Genomic DNA, 14,044 nt, shown 5'->3' on the forward strand with positions numbered 1-14,044 from the left:
TTATTATCTTTAATATTTACTAATAAACACAAACTTAATTAGGATATTATATATACACACTATACGTAAGAACGATTTATTACTTGGTATTACATAATTATTTGGTATTACATAACAATTTTTATAATATTCACAAACCTACATATTTGTTTTCTTTTCACCACTTTAGGTTGACTGGTAGAGATTGAAACACTATGTAATTCGTAATTAAAGAGAAGTTACCACGATATAGCCGCGAACCTTTTTTTAACATATAACAATTTGATGGCTCACTAATTTCAAAATGGTATACATACATATACACACACACACACATATATATATATATATATATACATTAATATTTACAAGCATGAAGTGGTAGTCATCCAGGTGCCTTTCGAGAGACACCAATCACCAGTAAACATAACCATTATTCATCATTTCAGTTATAAGACGCCCAATGCTGGACACTAACCTCTCCCATAAATTCCCCAGTAACTCACCTGTTTATACATTCAAATAATTTTCCTCTACGTTCTTTTTGAAATATTTTCAAAATTCAGATATACGGTATACATTTTTCTCGCCTCATTATACGTGAAATAGTTTTATAAGATAATATAAACCAATATACATTTCATCATCATTATTTTAATTCTATGACATTCATTGCTGGAAATAAGGCTATCTATAACTTACCAATAGGTCCGATTGGAAGCGGCTTGCGTCCAGTATCTTCTGTATATATGTTTACAAACATATTTTTTATTGTGGTATTTGTGTTTATATACTATGTAGTACGTAATTCTATACTTTGCAGTGTCCTATTTTTTGTTATAGTGTGCTACAAAGTATTAAAAGACAAATAAAAAAATTGATAACGACTTAATGTTAATAAATAAATCTAGATTAAAACGGAAAAACAAATTTTCGAGGTTGATTGAAAGACTGAATCGAACAACACGTTAAAAATTCCTAAAAACAAATTCCATTATGGACTCAGCAAACAAACTCAATAATATATTAATGGCTTGTAAAAACATTATCTATTCCATTGCCGCGTAAACATTGTACAACGTAAAGTTAATCCGAAAGATTGTACTTTGTATTTCGTTGATCCGCTTCCTTATTAGGAAAGATCTTGTTCCGTAGTGGTTTCCTATATAATTTTGCGTTTACGTGATTGACAAGACTCATTGTCATACCATACATATTGTCATTACGCAGGAAATATTTAAAGGCATGAAATATTAAATCTACGTCGAATCAACATTTACATTTTTAATGACTGTATGACTATTTACATTAATATAAATAAGACTATCAAAAAAGGAGAAGAAGAAAATGTTTTATCGAAAACTTTAATAAAAATGGCGTTTTTCGTTTATTATTTTGTGTGAAAATTTAAATACACTTTTTTCGTATTTAATATGAAAAAGTAATAAAGGAATACAGAATAATGAAACGATGATAAGACCTTCACTAATTATTAATGGCATACTATACATTTTAACAGATATTAAATTAAATTAATTTTAAAAAGCCTTTTGTATGGATAGATAATCTGTTATCTCAATGTAATATTTAAGACTAATAAATTGTCTTATTTTATTTTACTTAAATTTATGACTATACGCTGTTGCTTTATAAGTATTTACTTTTAATAAATTTTTAATTGTTTATTGAGGGCTGTAACGTTTTTTCATTAACAAAAATTTTCATATTGATGAACACGGAACACGTCTTGTTGATACCTAGTAAAATCAGTCGATTTTTGTCATAAATTGAAATGTCGAACATATTCTCGAAAAGTCAAATAACAACGGCTACATTCACCTGAGAAAAACCCACCGTAGTGGAAATGTACAGTAAATCCCTAAAGAACTTTAAAATAATTAAAAACAGTGAATAAACTGTGCATACAATTTTTCTGACGTCTTGTTTCTTCCTAGAAATAACCTAATTACTTCGAATTGCATATGTTTACGCTTGTATACTTTATAAAGAATATAATTTTATTTTTTATCGGCGTATATAATCTCAACACATTTAATCCAGTTTCAACAATAAAAGGTTGTAAACTTCACGTAGAGATTTATAAATTTCACTATGTAATTGTCATGATTAGATGGAGCTAGTTTTCTAGTATAATTATTAGAATATAGTATTGTAGTTAGTGAAAGCAGTGATTGAAACCTAATAAAGTTTAAAAAAATAGTTATGAGAGGGATCCAAGGCGAAAAGGCATCATAACAACAACAAAAACAACAATATATATATATATTTATCGTTACAATTACAGTACGGCGAGACACGCCGTTCCACTCTCCATTCTCCGGATCCATATAAAACTAGATTTTATTGAGCGGGCTTATTTCCTTTACATGCCATGGCCTTGCATATCGAGTGTGAGACGCATGACACCCGTGAATGCACGCCGCGAACCAATATGCACTGCAATGACCGGCTTGTAACGTTATTGAAGATGTCACTATGAATAACGCTATGACGTATTTACATGTCGGCAAACCTGCCTAGGCCTGCATCATGTCAGCTTTAAGCAAATATTTCTTGAAAGTGATCTCCTTTTACATTTGTCATTTATACGTGATTTTACAGTACGTTAATAACAGACTCAAAAATATTTTTGACAGATTGTTTTAATAAATCAAGATGTAAACTCGAAATAGCGGTACAAATTTAAGTTTTCTATAAATTGTAATAAAGGAATTGTTTAAAGGTACAAAGAATGGCGTCGTTTAAGTTCTTATCCTATATCGTCTCTGTGTGTTAAAGTCACGAGGAATTGCATTAAACAATTCCATTTCAATCATTAAATGCTTGTATCAAGAGAAACATCGCTTTTAGTATTCAGCTAACAGATATTAATTACAATTATTCATATTCTACTTGCTTAACCTACTACTGCTTACTTAATTTTTCACATGAATGCAGCTGTTTTGTTTGTATTTTATAACAATTAAAAGTTTAATAGTGGTGATAAATAAATAGGTTGCGTATAAATTTGGAACCAGGATTAATGAGAACCAAATTAGATCAATAAAATAAAAAAAATATTAAACTTATATTTTAAGTGAATATTGTTTCAATAATTACTTTGATACAAAAATTTTGTAAATAAATTTTGTAAATTGTTCACTATAGATGCAAATGTAAATTATTTACAACGTAGTAGAAGTATGTTACAAATAAAACGATTGTAAACATAAATAGTAAATGATAATAGACAGTAAAAGTGATAGATCGGCGAATGTAACTTACCGTCTTCGTCCTGTATGACATCTGTTGTCAGCTGGACGAGAACTGACGCCTCATACGTTTCGAGCTCCAGTTTTTTTCCGCAAGAACTTCACAAGGCGACGAACACACGGCTATTTTATTATTTTATTTCACAATCATAATCACTGCATCTGACTCGTCGCGTCCGAACACTGGCTTCACGGTTCACAAATTAGGCCGTTTAAAAGCAAAATCGTCATCAATCAGTTTTTCATGCACTGGATGATTGTTGTTTTTATCGTGCAGCTATCGGTTACCGTGACGCGGATATTTTTCCTCTTCCGTTCGTTTAATTATTCCGAATGAATGTTACAGTCGTTCGAAGATTGCGCGACAATCACGAGCGACTTCCCTTCAATTCCTGATGGAGAATTACGAAAAAAATGTAAAATTTAGAACATGTTCAGTCTCTTTCAACTTACAAGAAAATTTATATCAGGCTTGACCGTTTTCATTATACACTTGAAAAAGAACTTAAGATAAAAAAAAATTAAGCACCAATTATTTCTTTTCGTAATTAAAAATAGCTTTTGTTGTAAATAGAATTCGTTTTTCTACAATTTCAGTTGAACAATATTTTTTTAAGAAATTCTTTATCTAAGTTTATCGTAGTCATTGCTATTTATTCGGAAAACTGTTATTTCCTGTAGTAAATTGTAATATTTACAGAAGAACACTAAAATAACCTCACGATTACCGCTTTGTAATCTTTTTTTTATTGCGGTGACTTTTTAAATGAAATTGTACTGCTTACTTTAGATTCGTCATATCTAGTCTTAAACAAAGATGAGTAAACATATAATTTGAGACGGTTTATCTACTGTCAAGGTTGTTTTACATGGAAAAATGCAAAACCTTCATAAAATTTATGTTGCAAATATACGGGCAATATTCCATGTTAAACGATTGTAACTAGATTTACAAACGCTATCGTATACTTAAATTTACTGTATAATTACTATATTATGAGAATAAAAAAATATCTTCTTTTTGAAGTTTAAGAAAACATCGATGTTTATGCATAAGACATGACTGTTCCATTTTTCTAAGAGCATTCATAAAACGTTGTAAGGTTCACGGTACATTATATTCAAGTTCGTCCGTCTGAATGCGGCCAGCCGTAGTCGATTACCACGTGACCGGCGGAAAACCGCGCGCTTCAACTGCCTCTCCTTGAACATGGGAGAGAAAAAAGCAACTGACTTACGATACATTTCTCAAACACGACACCATTCATTAAAGCCTCCTGAAGAACAAAACCGCTATAATCGCAACGCGAATTGCCACTGGTTAAACAAATTACATTCACGTTCCAACGGCAAGAATAAGATAACTTCTAAATGACAGGCTAATTGAATCGTCGTTTCCGCTAATCTAGACTCATTCTACGGTCTGCGTGCTACGCCTCAGCACTTTAAATATCGAATCACCATAACAATGATACGAGAACAATAATAGCAGATAGCAGCGTTTTCCGTATAAAAATTACAAAAGCAATGAATATTCATAACAAATTGTCGGCAGCAATGAACGACACTGGCCTGTTCTGTCACAATTTCCCGAAATCACAAATTTAAACTTACAAATATATCAGACGCGCGCAATGTCAAGACCATCCGCGCGTCAAGTGCACCGGCTTTACGACTGTTTATGTATCACTCTTTGAACGTGAATATGGGTATCGACTCAAACCTAGCGCAAAAAGGTGTTAAGACTTCACGATAAGGCACAAAACGAGCACGATCTTTTCTCGATAACTTCGTACCTGCTGCGGTACATTCGGCACGCGTGCGACTCGTGCGACGTTCGGCGCTCGAATGCCGGCCCGCGTCTCCATTGTTTACAGCGATAATTACATTTTCGATCGAGTTTACGGGTCGAAGGCTTCGCGGCGGAAAATCTGGCCGGTGTCCACTCAACGTCATCAGTCCCGATTGACTGCCGATAACGATTAAGGATGCCCCTAGTCCGCTTCTATTTAATCGCCTAGCTAATAAACCTATTCGTTTATGATTATGGTCTGATCGGTTAACATTGTTACTTTTTATAAAGTTGTGTACAGTTCATTTCTACTATTACTTTAATATCGCTTTTACGATTAACATTCCTCTATTCGAAATTACTTAAGCATATTTATATTAAACGCGCAGGATCATTCAAAGTATTTTAATTGATTTGATTTAGTTACTAAGAAATATTGCGGTTTTGCGGTTTCTTCTAACAATAGTTGGTAACTATTTATAGAATAAGTGTGATACGTTATTGTAACAAGTAAATCTAAAGTGGATATCGCTTTAATCTTTAAGAAAATCGGCTACTCATATGAGCTATATCTTATTTTCAGGCATTTTTAGTCACATTAATAACTTTTTATACATCAGTCATCCATAGAAACGTGGGCTTTTTTCGTATTTAAAATAGATAATTTGTTCAATAATTAAATCAAAACTCTTTGTACTTTTGTCACGAACGAGTACATTTGTTATTTGCAGTATTACCTTGTACACTCGGCCGATAAAGTTATAAAAGTCGTTAGTCGTAAATACTTGGTAACAGCTGTTAGCTATTTAATTTTACGTTACTGTACGTGTACGTGTACTATGATACATAGGCAAACATACAGTTGCTCAACGAGCCTTAAAGTTCAAAAATTCTACACGAGATCCCATTAGCAATAAAATAATCCGCAGACAATGATGAGGTCCGTCGACGAATAAAAAGTAGTCAATATAGTCGAGTGAATAGAATCGGTTGCTCCTATTCCATTCTTGCTCCTATATCCAGCAGGAAATAATGTTTTTAATTTAACAGAAAGTATATGGAAATAAATATTAATTACTTCACCACATAATATTTGTGTAATAATATCTATAATTATAACTTGAGTTTTAACTGAACAACAAACACAGGTACTGAAAGGAATATTTTTTCTTTAACTAACTATAAAACGTGATTTCATGTGCGTGTTAACAATGCCGCAATAATATTTACTCTCCTCGTTTTTTTAACTCAGTGGGATTTTAATTTGTAGAAAAAATACAAAATGAATCTCGTAAAGAATGGATATAAGAGTATAAGAAAAAATTAATATACATATCTTAATTTCGAATAAAATAATTTTAAAATTGTACTTTCGGTAGTAATTTAAAAACGATTGATTAAATAACTTGCTTTTATTCGGTGCATATTCAACATCGTGAGTGCCCCTGTTAATATTATACGTGCAACATTTGTCTTTTATTTATATTAAGATTTTCATCTGAAACACAACACGTGACGACGTACACAGAATGTTAAGAATAAATAATAAATATGCTAATACACGTTTTTATTCATGTGATTATTTCTTATAAAATCTTATACTATTAAATGATTTCTACCGACGTATTTGCATTTTATTCATACTTAAAATGAGCTTGTCTATTTATTCAGTTATAACATCACGAGTTTCTTCACTAATACACAGGGTGTTTATAGATGTAAAAGCTTTAAAGGGTTGAATGTTTAGCTATTTTGTCACTTTAAAGCTTTTATACCGATATCCTATTCTATTTTATTTCTTCTATTCAAATACGTCAGGTAAATAACATCTAACAGTTCAAAGTCAGGGAAGATATAGCTATATAAAGAAGATATAAAAGATAAAGATAGTAAACAAAAAATATTTTAGCAAATAGTTTAGGTATAGGCTTTTGAAAACGGTTTTTAAACGAATTTTCTAAAATTATTAAATTATTTATAATTTCTGAAAATATTTTAAGATATGCCTTCGTCGTCATTTCAGACCATAGACACCCTCTGCAAGTCATAGGCCTCCCCCAAAGATTGCCACGCTCGGCAGGCGGGTTGCCGATCGCGGTGAGGTCTCAGGGTACGCAGTCGTTGCTGCCCATCCTCTGGAAACTTTTATATGTGCATTGGCGATTCTATGTAATTAATGCACAAAGTGTGAATTATAAGAGATTATATCTCGGAAGCCGAACCCGCAACTTACAATCGCATGTCTCAGACCTTTACCGCTGAGCTACCGTTGGTCAATAGGGTGTACAATATTTAATAAACAGCAAGTGAGTATACCTCCGTAAAGCTATTATACCTATAACCAATTACCCTGTAGGTTTAATATTAACTTGTTTTAATATTTTAAACTGAACTTCAAAATACACGAAATTTCTTAAATAAACTTTAATTAATTAATTAAACTTAATTAAAAAATTGTCAAATATTTTGTATTATCGTATTTCTGGTATCCAACTTATTCACAATATTCAATAAGTATGGCTAGCAGACAATTAAATTTAAATCAAAATTTGCGGGCGTTAATTACGCAACGTTATAATTTTTTAATGACATATTAGTCTGAACGCAAATTTACTTCCTAGAAATCCACAAATTGTCATAATTTAAAACAAAAATATGCAAGTTGAAACATTTATTGAATGATTAATGGTTAATATGAATTTAATTGCACGAAATCAATCAGAGGTTTGCAAAAATGTAAATAAGTTATTTACGATTCGATATGCCCTGTTTGAACGGCTTTGAGTCGTACCATACTACTGTTTACATCATTGAAACTGACCTAAAAACGATTACTATTCACGAGATTATTTTATAAATATAACATATTTTTCTAAAACTAAAATGTACCTTTGAAAATTTAAAGTAATTTGAATATTATGTTCATACATTGCCATTTGTAGGAGGATATATCTATATGATAGACGTTGACATATCAAAACATTACCCCCTGCTAAACCGCTCACACAAAACACACAAGGCGTTTTGTTTCTATCACCTAATTTTTTTACTCATAATTTATACGTAATGCAATTGCATTTTAATATTTTTTTTTAATTTAAACATACACGTTATATCATAAAGAATATAGTTGTGATAACAAGATGAAATGTAATAGAGTCTTATCACTCGAGGCAACTTCTTACAAACAAACTTGTATGGAAAGAAGAACTGTAGCTGGTAGACGGCGTAGATATTATACAAGATAAATTAGATTATAATATATATTATATGATATGGTCAAAAAGGTATGTAACTAATAATAAATACATTAATATACATAAGTATGATTACTATGAATACAACATATATAGTTTAAAGTGTGTAAATATATTAAAATTTTACCAAATAAATAAAATACGTAAAACCAGAAACAATATAACATAAAAATCGTATATTATCATGAATCAAGTTGACGCGTACCTGAGCTAGAAAACAAAACAAAACAATAAATAAATGAATAAGCAAGTCTCGTGATAATACCCCATAACCTTTAAAAAGGAATTTAGAGACTTCACAAAAAATTTTTAATAGGTAACAATAATAATGTATTCAATTTGTATTATTTTTTAAACCAACATCAAATGTTCAAAACACAATTTCAAGAATTCTATTGAAATTAATCATAACTAATTATATAACAACAAAAATAAACAAAGTGATACGATAGCTAGATTTCGAAGCGTGAGTATATCGGAAGAGGGATGACTAATGTGACTCAAATAACGACCTGAGTCAACAGGACGATGAAACGACTTCAAATAAGTGTAAAACAACACAAATCGCTACAAAGTTATAATTAATGTTCTTCATTATTTAACTTTATTTATTTTTTAACTAATAGTATCATTTCAACAAAAATTGGTTTTGTTGAAAAGATGGCGGGTGAGTTTAACAAGAAAAGCTCAATTTGGCCGGAAAATGTTTATTATGTAAACGCTAATATATTATTATTAAAAAAGGCTTTATAAAATGAAATAACTGCTTAGGGTTAGAAAACCGTTGTAAAATTGGTCTATATTAGCAGACCAAACTACTTCTTAAGTTAATTCTCTGTATTATTTCGATGCTGATACTGTTACCTCGAGGGCTTTTACAGATTCATCGGAGCCGAGTTCACGGAACGGAAGGGTCCGTGAACTGAAAAAAGAATTCTCTAATAGCATTCTTATTATATAGCATAAAATGAAATAATATTTATTGTGATGACGATGATAACCGTATTAAAAAATACAAATGATTAACAAAATATTTTACAAATTATTTTTCAAATTATTTCACTTTCCAAATTTAGTCCACAGCACGAAAATATTGATGTTTTTTAGTACAACGAAAGTAAAACATACAGAGTGAAATTAAGTCAGCATTTTATCGAGTTTACATCAAGTGTTTAAATTTTAAATGTATTTGTGTAATGTTGCATAGATTAGCCTAAACCAGCATTTATCAATGCAAAGTTTTCGACTTTCACCGCTACATTTAAAACCGGTGCCATTTATCAGGTTGTCAATTAACAGAAAGTACAGAGCTGTTATAGCAATTGACAATAATATATTTGTATTAAATGGGAATAAGAAAAAAATCATTAATATCGCAACTGGGTTCAACGAAAGTCGGTACTAGTACGGCAATGCTAAGACAAGTAAAAACTGGTTGCAAAATCAGCTGTGGTTACATCAAATAAACATCACCATAATCATTATTTTAGCCGTACGATGTTCTGGATATAGACTTATCCTATGTTTCCAGTGGAACCTCGAATAATAAACGGAATCTATATTTATTGTTATCTATACTTTTCTTTAACTTTAATATCTGACACATAAATCTACCATTATTTAAACAAGTTTCCTTTTTGAAATTTTCGATCTGTTTTTGAAAATCTTTGTGTTCGTTTCGGTAATTATAAAATGATAACGTCTAAAATACGGTAGAAGACATTGAAAATTTTTAGAATATCAGAAATTATACTAAATATCAACTGACAAATAATTTATTGTTTTCTAAAACAGTTTTCTTGACAATCTATGCATCGCCAAATGCTACAAAAATGCTGTGAGAAAAAATGTGAGCACTCCTCTTGTCCGATGTCTTTTCCAGGATTTTCGAATAACACATTCTCTTCTTGGACATCTTGATACCTTATTCCGCGAAGTTTTTTTTTTTATTTTTAGGGAAAAAATGTAACTTTTCGCGTTCTATATAAGCCGCTTCAAAATAGTCTTTTAGGAAATTTATGAAGTATCTTCGTGTCCAGTTGTAGACATCCTGCGGCTGAAATGGTGTTGATGATTAATTATAGCCGTATATAATTCATTTAAATTATTGATCGAATACTAGCATATACTTCATAATAAACATATATCGAAATATCGACGTAAATCTGTAAATATTATAATATATTTAACACATAAGGAAAGAACGTCGCAACGCTCTAAATGGGAATTCACGAATTTATTCGCGAGCTGCTTACAGTTGCTAATGAGATACAAGAATTATTTTGATAAACTCAACCTCTTTAACATACATGTAAATTACCAACCACTTTTCTTCGTATTTATATGCTTATAATAAGAAGCTAAATAAAAACAGTTTTTTTTTCTTGATTTTTTACTTCTCAAAGGCGAATTTAATGCCACTCAGTATTCTCTACTAGTCGACCAAAGGTCTTATTTATTGAACTAACTCTTTAACTCCATTAAAATTAAATAAATAGTTACTAATTATCGTTAACATATTAAGGATTATCATTTAAGTACTCTATTGTCAACTTATCATCTATTCAGCCAAAGTACGTCCACAGCTGGCACAGGCACTCCACAAAGATTTCCAATAGAGCTGGTTGGAAGCGATCTGCGTCTTCCAACGATCTTAAGGTATTCCTACTTGTAAATGGACAACCTTCACAGCACTTGGAGGTCCGTGGTCTCCAATCCAGAACCTTAATGCGACATGTGGACTGCTCATTACTTCTATAGGTTGCAAATCCGTTGGACTAAGTCGGCAACTTTCATTTATATGCGGATCTTTTCATTTCTGATAACTTGTAAAGAAATTCCGACTCAAGCCAAGACATGCTGTCTCCAAACACGAAACTTGAAATAACCATTTTTTCTAGTAAACTAACGAACAGGAAATTCGCACACTTCGGTGTGTAAAGTATTACTACTTTAGATTGAAGTAAATATCATATTTCCTCTGGCTGAGAAATAAATATTAAACCGGTTGACAGAATTTCTATGCTTATTAATCACTTCATACTATTCACATAATTTTTTATCGAATGTTATTTTCTGAGAATCTGCAGAGAAGTGGTGTAGGAGACCGTGGCTCGGAACAAGAACAAGAATAAAAATAATGAAAGGAAAGTATATTTACCCCCACACCCGGAACGAGTATTTAAAATTTGTAAAGAAAAATCTATTTTATTTAATTCTTGAAAAAGTCACCCGTCGCACTGTTTTATGTTTTAAATTAATGCATAATACTATTCTTAGATCATCAAAAGAACTGTAATTACAGACAACTGTTATACAAGTCTACTTCAGATATTCCAATGAACCGTAACCTCAAGTCCACGTGATAAAACATAAAGGTTTTAAATTACTACCTTTTGCACATCGACTTGTGTATTGCGGCTTAGATGATGCACAATTCTTGAAAACATTGCTAATATTTATTATTATTCAATAATATAGCTGATAGGTTATACAAGTGTTGAAAATTCAAAGGTTGATCGTCTGGCTCATTTCCTGTCAATAAATGTACGGTACACCCCATCTAAACTTAATGTTTTTCAGTTATACAAATAACGTAATGATGACATAGTAACAAAGAGTGATTTTAAAATTCAGATAACTACATATTACTCTTTGTACTGCTAAAAGTTATTGACTTGTCTCATTCGTATAAAGAAGTATTTTAGAGTGATAACTATATATAGAGTGATTTGAAATAGGTGTAGAGTTTTTGTTGACAATTGCTAAAGAAATATATTCAGTTCAAAGGTTTTACAACTATCACTAATCAACCTGTGCATATTAATATGTCACAATTTTAATTCATAACAACAGAACGAAACACAACATACAGAAATTCTATTATTTAAAAAAGTTATTTGAGATTGTAGATTAAGTTCTAATTTTTATTGTATTTATGTTTTAGTTATTTGCATCAATACCGATGAGCCAATAAACTAAATATTATACATACAACAAAAGCCTTAATCTAGCTTGCAAAATCGAAATTGATTTTAAATACCGTACCGCTTAGGAGTTAATAGAGTTGGCGGCGTTGTTATCGGTTAATACTTACGCATAATCCATTTTTTTATAAAAACTTTGTGAAGAAGAGTGTACCTGAAACAATATAAATATATAATAATTAGTTACAATGTTTATGCTTGAATAGTAGTAGACTGTAGTGCAATTTGCGATAGTGAGTTCGCGGGCTAGATTCCCTGTAAACTTTATATACTCACACTTTATGCGTTAATTATATGGGGTTGCCACTGCTCACAAAAAAGTTTCTAGAGGGTGTCTTCTGCGTATCATAATGTCACAATGAACCCCCCATAGATTTCCGTGAGGGAGGCATATATATGCCTTGCAGTGGGCATCTATGGGCTGAAACGAAGACTTTTTATGCTTAGTTTAATAAAATAACAATTATATCTGTTCACTGCTTTAAAAAACGTATATTCATCATCATTATTGTTTCAGTCCCAGGACGTCATTGCAATAGGACCAGTTATAAGTGGCCTATATGCAGCGTCCCCCGATGACCCTGAGAAGGTCGTCTGGGTACTTAGCGGAAGGACGTTTTGTTTTGCTCTTGCTGATCCGTGATGTGATCCACTCCAGAAATTATACAAAAAAGGTGTGGTGAAGGACTTTTCCTTAAGTGAGGCGTGAATGGAATGTAAATAAATGATGATAAGAGAATGAAACAAATTGTGAAGAATGAAAGAAGAGAAGTATTAGAGATTATGAAAAACAGAAGGGGAGAGTGATAAGAAAATAAAATATGAACATTATTTAAAATAAAAAGTCTTTGTTCTCGATATGATAGAAAGTATGAGATGCCGCAAAAACGAGGGCATTAAAAAACCTAAGCATCAAGCGGCCATATACATGCGCCATATTGTATACAAATATAATTTAATTACCTATTAAATTGCATTTAAACATTATATTAGAAGCTCAGGTCTTAAAACGTCCCAGACAGAATACTTTTATGTGAAATTAAATATTACATTGACACTCTAAAGGGCACTTAGTGTACGCACTCAAATAGAATGATCAGGATTTATCTCCAATATCGAACATAATATTTATATTGCGCATTAACATTTCATGGAATCGTGAGTCACGCTCTTTTTATTGTTTGTATTAATGACGGCGAATTTATTCTCACAAAATTCGCGAACGACTATATTTATTGCAGAAATTATCACGGAGAAAATTTGACAATTTCGCGCCGTCGATACGACAAATTTTCTGTTTTTGGCACAACTTTTATAATTCAATAAATAAACTTTAGAATACTTTATTTGTCGACAGTTATCGACAAAAATTCCGCGCTGCCCTAAAAACTTAACCCATTGTCTTTGCAGATTTTTTCTTTTAATTCTTACTTGACTTGTTGTGGTTATAGTTTCCGTTACACGTGTGAAAGTGATTACAGACAATATTACAATAAAATTTCTTTCTAAAACAAAACTTCGATGTAAATTAAACAATTACACATTGAAATAAATACATAATACATTCACGTTTTTAATTATTAAGCAGAAAAGTTTTTCATGCAATTTCAAATTCCTTAATTTTCTTTTAAGATTAATCATTTACGACTACGATAACTTTTTTTGTATATAACATAATGTAATAACTAAGTACCAAAGTTTTTTTTATAAGCACAACCTACGAACATTTCAATGATTTGATAATTAAGACACACGCTT

At 31.1% G+C, this 14,044-nt stretch overlaps 1 protein-coding gene across 2 annotated transcripts in view; it reads right to left on the reverse strand.

Moving 5' to 3' along the window:
- Positions 1-14,044, reverse strand: part of LOC137931674 (uncharacterized) — a 220,260-nt gene that overhangs the window by 150,698 nt on the left and 55,518 nt on the right. The window contains exon 1 of one of the 2 annotated variants that reach the window (XM_068775158.1): positions 3,265-3,656. The exons of the other annotated variant lie outside the window; for it this stretch is intronic. The gene's annotated coding sequence lies outside the window, so the exon portion shown is untranslated. Of the gene's footprint in view, positions 1-3,264; positions 3,657-14,044 lie in introns of those variants that run through there. 2 annotated transcript variants of the gene reach the window in all.

Source organism: Battus philenor, unplaced genomic scaffold, assembly GCF_028537555.1.
Source record: "Battus philenor isolate CCGP_79_NKW_IND1 unplaced genomic scaffold, ilBatPhil1.0.hap1 SCAF_8, whole genome shotgun sequence".
In the NCBI taxonomy this organism is placed as follows: Eukaryota; Metazoa; Arthropoda; class Insecta; order Lepidoptera; family Papilionidae; genus Battus; species Battus philenor.